The sequence below is a fragment of the Sapajus apella genome, unplaced genomic scaffold (assembly GCF_009761245.1).
Source record: "Sapajus apella isolate SASKATOON/1434 unplaced genomic scaffold, GSC_monkey_1.0 scaffold4, whole genome shotgun sequence".
In the NCBI taxonomy this organism is placed as follows: Eukaryota; Metazoa; Chordata; class Mammalia; order Primates; family Cebidae; genus Sapajus; species Sapajus apella.
In genome coordinates, this window is record NW_022436944.1 from 42,942,109 (window position 1) to 42,948,623 (window position 6,515).

At 37.5% G+C, this 6,515-nt stretch overlaps 1 non-coding gene across 1 annotated transcript; it reads left to right on the top strand.

Moving 5' to 3' along the window:
- Positions 1 to 564: 564 nt before the first annotated feature.
- On the top strand, positions 565 to 671 carry LOC116544764. The gene has a single exon (XR_004266024.1). It is a non-coding gene; the product is annotated as a U6 spliceosomal RNA (small nuclear RNA).
- The last annotated feature ends 5,844 nt before the right edge of the window (positions 672 to 6,515 follow it).

Genomic DNA, 6,515 nt, shown 5'->3' on the forward strand with positions numbered 1-6,515 from the left:
ACATCCTGATTATCCTGATATGATCATTATGCAGTATATGCTTATGTCAAAGTATTAGATGTATCCTATAAATATATACAACAATTGTATATTCATAAAAATTAAAAATAAGAAAAAATTAAAAAAAAAACAAGTTAAACCTAAATGTACCAATTTACCCAGGATTCTGCCATGGTATCAACCCACGAAATATGGAAATATATGTCCACATAAAGGTTTGTATTGAGATGTTTATAGAGACATTATTCAGAATAACCTAAAATTGAAAATTTTCCAAATATCCCATGAACTAGAAAATGTTACACATCCATACAATGGAATATTATTCAGCAATAAAACTGAACAAAGTACTCCTACATCCTATAAAACAAATAACTTCAAAAATATTATGCATAGTGAAAGAAGTCAGTGACAAAAGACTACATGCATTGTGTACATCCAGAGAAAGCTAAATCTAAAGCAAATGACTGGTCACTTGGGGCCATGGATGGGAATAAGAATTGACTGTAGATGGATATAAGAGACATTGTTGGGGTGATTAAAATATTTTAAAACTGTATTGTGGTGCTTGCTTCGGCAGCACATATACTAAAATTGGAATGATACAGAGAAGATTAGCATGGCCCCTGTGCAAGCATAACATGCAAATTTGTTTATGAAAACACTAAAAACCAGAATGCCTCCCTTCCCCCAAGGGATCACAACTCCTCACCAGCAAGGGAACAAAGCTGGATGTAGAATGAGTCTGATGAATTGACAGCAGACTTCAGAAGGTGGGTAATAACAAACTTCTCTGAGGAAAAAGAACATATTCTAACCTAATGCAAAGAAACTAAGACCCTTGAGAAAAGGTTAGACAAAATGCTAACTAGAATTACCAATCTAGAGAAAATCACAAATGACTTAATAGAACTGAAAAACACAGCACGAGAACTTCACAAAGCACACACAAGTTTCAACAGCCAAATCGACCAAGAAGAAGAAAGGATATCAGAGATTGAAGACCAACTCAATGAAATAACATGAGAAGGCAAGAGTAGAGAAAAAAGTGAAAAGAAATGAACAAAGCCTCCAAGAAATATGGGATTATGTGAAAAGACCTAATGTACATTTGATAGGTATACCTGAATGTGACGGAGAGAATGAATCCAAGCTGGAAAACACTCTTCAGGATACTATCCAAGAGAACTTCCCCAACCTAGCAAGGCAAGCCACCACACAAGTCCAGGAAATACAAACAACACGACAAAGAAATTCCGCAAGAAGAGCAACCCCAAGGCACATAATCATTAGATTCACCAGGGTTGAAATGAAGGAAAAAATGCTAAGGGCAGCCAGAGAGAAAGATGGGGTTACCCACAAAGGGAAGCCCATCAGACTCACAGTGGATCTCTCTGCAGAAACCCTACAAGCCAGAAGACAGTGGGGACCAATATTCAACATCCTTAAAGAAAAGAATGTTCAACCTAGAGTTTCATATCCAGCCACACTAAGCTTCATAAGCAAAGGGAAATAAAATCCTTTACAGACTAGCAATTGCTGAGAGATTTCATCACCACCAGGCCTGCCTTACAAGAGCTCCTGAAAGAAGCACGAAACAAGGAAAGGAACAACCAGTACCAGCCACTCCAAAAACGTACCAAATGGTAAAGACCATCAGCACAATGAAGAAACTGCATTAACGAGCAGGCAAAACATCCAGCTAGCAGCAAAATGGCAGGATCAAATTCACACATAACAATATTATCTTTAAATGTAAGTGAGCTAAATGCCCTAATCAAAAGAGACAGACTGGCAAATTGGATAATAAGTCAAGGCCCATTGGTGTGCTATATTCAGGAAACCCATCTCAGGTGCAAGGACACACATAGGCTCAAAATAAAGCGATGGAGGAAGATTTACCCAGCAAATGGAGAGCAAAAAAAAGCAGGAGTTGCAATCCTAGTCTCTGATAACATGGACTTTAACAAAGATCAAAAGAGACAAAGAAGAACATTACATGATGGTAAAAGGACCAATGCAACAAGAAGAGCTAATGATCCTAAATATATATGCACCCAATACAGGAGCACCCAGATACATAAAGCAAGTTCTTAACGACCTACAAAGAGACTTAGACTCCCACACAATAATAGTGGGAGACTTTAAAATTCACTGTCAATATTAGACAGATCAACGGGACAGAAAATTGACAAGGATATCCAGGACTTGAACTCCGATCTGGACCAAGAGAACCTAATAGACATGTACAGAACTCTCCACCCCAAATCACAGAATATACATTCTTCTTAGTACCACATCACAGCTACTCTAAAATTGACCACACAATTGGAAGTAAATCACTCCTCAGCAAATGCAAAAGAAAGGAAAACTCCTCAGCAAATTCAAAAGAAAGGAAAACAGTCTCTCAGACCACACTGCAAATAAATTAGAACTCAGGATTAAGAAACTAACTCAGAACAACATAACTTCCTGGAAACTGAACAAGTGGTTCCTGAATATCAACTGGATAAACATTGAAATGAAGGCAAAAATAAAGATGTCATTGGAAACCAACAGGAACAAAGATACAATGTACCAGAATCTCTGGGACACATTTAAAGCAGTGTCTAGAGAGAAATTTATAGCAATAAATGCCCACATGAGAAGTGAAAAAAGATATAAAATCGATACCATATCATCAAAATTGAAAGAGCTAGAGGAGCAAGATCAAGAAACCTCAAAAGCTAGCAGAAGACAAGAAATAACTAAGATCAAAGCAGCACTGAAGGAGACAGAGACACAAAAAAAACCCTTCAAAAAATCAGTAAATCCAGGGGCTGGTTTTTTTGAAAAGATCAACCAAATAGACCACTAGCCAGATTAATAAAAAGAAAAGAGAGAAGAATCAAATAGATGTAATAAAAAATGATAAAGAGGATACCACCACAGATTCCACAGAAATACAAGCCACCATCAGAGATTACTACAAACAACTCTATGCACATAAACCAGTAAACCTGGAGGAAATGGATAAATTCCTTGAAACTTGCATACTCCCAAGCGTAAACCAGGAAGAAGTGGAGACCCTGACTAGACCGATAACAAGGGCTGAAGTTGAGGAAGCAATTAACTGTCTACCAATCAGAAAAAGTCCAGGTCCAGATGGGTTCATAGCTGATTTCTACCAGACATATAAAGAGGAGTTGGTACTACTCCTTCTGAAACTTTTACAAACAGTACAAAAAGAGGGAATCCTTTCCAAATCATTTTATAAGACCAGCATCATCCTGATACCAAACCCCAGCAGAGACTCAACAAAAAAAAGAAAACTTCAGGCCAATATTCATGATGAACATAGATGCAAAAATCTTCAATAAAATACTGGCAAACTGAATGCAACAACACATCAAAAAGCTTATCAATCACTATCAAGTAGGCTTCATCCCAGGGATGCAAGGCTGGTTCAGCACACGCAAGTCTATAAATGTAATCCATCATATAAACAGAACCAAAGACAAAAACCACATGATTATCTCAATACATGCAGAGAAGGCCTTCGACAAAATTCAGCAGCCCTTTATGCTAAAAACTCTCAATAAACTAGGTATCTATGGAACGTATCTCAAAATAATAAAAGCTACTTATGACAAACCCAAAGCCAATATCATACTGAATGGGCAACAACTGGAATCATTCTCTTTGAATTCTGGCACTAGACAAGGATGCCCTCTCTCATCACTCCTATTCAATATAGTATTGGAAGTTCTAGTCAGGCCAATCAAGAAAGAAAAAGAAATAAAGGGCATTTAATTAGGAGAGGAGGAAGTCAAATTGCCTATTTGCAGATGACATGATTGTATATCTAGAACACCCCATTGTCTCAGCCCCAAATCTCCTTAAACTGATAAGCAACTTCAGCTGAGTCTCAGGACACAAAATCAATTGGCAGAAATCACAAGTGTTCCTATACACCAATAACAGACTGAAAAATGGCCAAATAAAGGGTGAACTCTCATTCACAAATGCTACAAAGAGAATAAAACACCTAGGAATACAACTCACAAAGGATGTAAAGGACCTTTTCAAGGAGAACGACAAACCACTGCTCAAGGAAATAAGAGAGGACAAAAACAGGTGGAAAAACATTCCATGCTCATGGTTCAGAAGAATCAATATTGTGAAAATGGCCATACTGCCCAAAGTAATTTACACATTCAATGCTATCTCCATCAAGCTACCAATGACCTTATTCGCAGAACTGGAAAAAAAACACCTTAAACTTCATATGGAGCCAAAAGAGGGCCCACATAGCCAAGACAATCCTAAGCAAAAAGAACAAAGCTGGAGACATCACGCTACCTGACTTTAAACTATACTACAAGGCTACAGTAATCATAACAGCATAGTACTGGTACCAAAACAGAGATACAGACCAATGGAACAGAACAGAGGCCTTGAAGACAAGGCCACACATCTACAACCATATGATCTTGGACAAACCTGACAAAAACAAGCAATGAGAAAGGATTCCCTGTTTAATAAATGGTGTTGGGAAAATTGGCTAGCCACGTGCGGAAAACATAAACTGGACCCCTTCCTGACACATTACACTAAAATTAACTGCAGTTGGATTAAAGACTTAAAACATAAGACCTAAAACCATAAAAATCCTAGAAGAAAACCTAGGCAAAACCATTCAGGACATAGGCACAGGCAAGGACTTCATGACTAAAACACCAAAAGCATTGGCAACAAAAGCCAAAATAAACAGGTGGGATCTAATTAAAATCTAGAGCTTCTGCACAGCAAAAGAAACAATCATTAGAGTGAACCAGAAACCAACAGAATGGAAAAAAATATTTTGCAATCTACCCATCCGACAAAGGGCTAATATCCAGAATCTACAAAGAACTAAAAGAGATATACAAGAAACAAACAAACAAACCCATTAAAAAGTGGGTGAAGGAGATGTGAACAGACACTTTTGAAAACAAGATATATATGAGGCCAACAAACATATGAAAAAAATGTTCATCATCACGGGTCATTAGAGAAATGCAAATCAAAACCACATTGAGATACCATCTCATGCCAGTTAGAATGGCAATCATTAAAATATCTGGAGACAACAGATGCTGGAGAGGATGTGGAGAAATAGGAACATTTTTACACTATTGTTGTGAGTGTAAATTAGTTCAGCCATTGTGGAAGACAGTGTGGCAATTCCTCAAGAATCTAGAAACAGAAATTCCATTTGACCCAGCAATCCCATCACTGGGTATATATCCAATTGATTATAAATCATTCTATTATAAAGACACATGCACATGTATGTTCATGGTGGCACCGTTTACAATAGCAAAGACCTGGAACCAACCCAAATGCCTATCGATTATAGACTGGACAAGGAAAATGTGGCACATATACACCATGGAATACTATGCAGCCAAAAAAATGGTGAGTTTGTGTCCTTTGTAGGGACATAGATGAATCTGAAAACCATCATTCTTAGCAAACTGACACGAGAACAGAAAATCAAACATGGATCATGTTCTCACTCATAGTCAGGTGTTGAATGATGAGAACACATGGACACAGGGAGGGGGGCATCACACACTGGGGTCTATTGGGAGTGTTAGGAGAGGGGCAGTGAGGAAGGGAGGTTGGGGAGAGATTACATGGGGAGAAATGCCAGATATAGGAGATGGGGGGATGAAGGCAGCAAACCACATTGCTGTGTATGTACCTATGCAACAGTCCTGCATGATCTGCACATGTACCCCAGAACCTAAAGTACAATTTTAAAAAAAACTGTGTTCTTGTAATGTTTGTACAACTCTACAAACTTATTAAAAATTATTTACTGGTAGTGTATATTTCAATACAACTCTTCAAGAATAAAATGCAAATAAAAACTGGCTGAACACTGAACTGAACTGTAACCCTCAAAAATTTCTAAGGGGAATAAAAAGTCATTCCATATTTTTTCCACGTACAAATTGTATCCATATTTTTTCAATTCTTGCTTTCTTTCCTCCAGAAAGCATGTTCTACCTCATTTATCTCCCCACCTACACACGTGACGTATCTTCTTCAAGCCTATTTGGTATTTTCCACTAACAATTCAGTCTCTACTTCTTCTATACTTTAATCTTCTCTCTGTTATATCCTTTTCCATGAATGTATATTAAGCTTATTTATCCCATAATTAAAAAATAATAACTTCCATTTTTCCTGAATGTGGCTATGGTCTGCCTCCTTCCCATCTTCTAAAAATATGTTTAAAGACAGGTAGTTTTCAGTTGCTGCCTCTAACCTTCCATGTTCCTATTGTCCATTCCTCCAGCTCACTGAAATCTGCTTCCTTTTCTATACTCAGCTACTCAAGTGAACCTTCACTCAAAAGGTCACTGATTACCTCATACTTCCTAATTCAATGCATTTGCATTAATCCAATCTTGTGCTTTTCTCAAGTACTTGACCTTATTTATTACTGCCTGATTAGATGTATCTATTATCTTTAGACTCTAGAT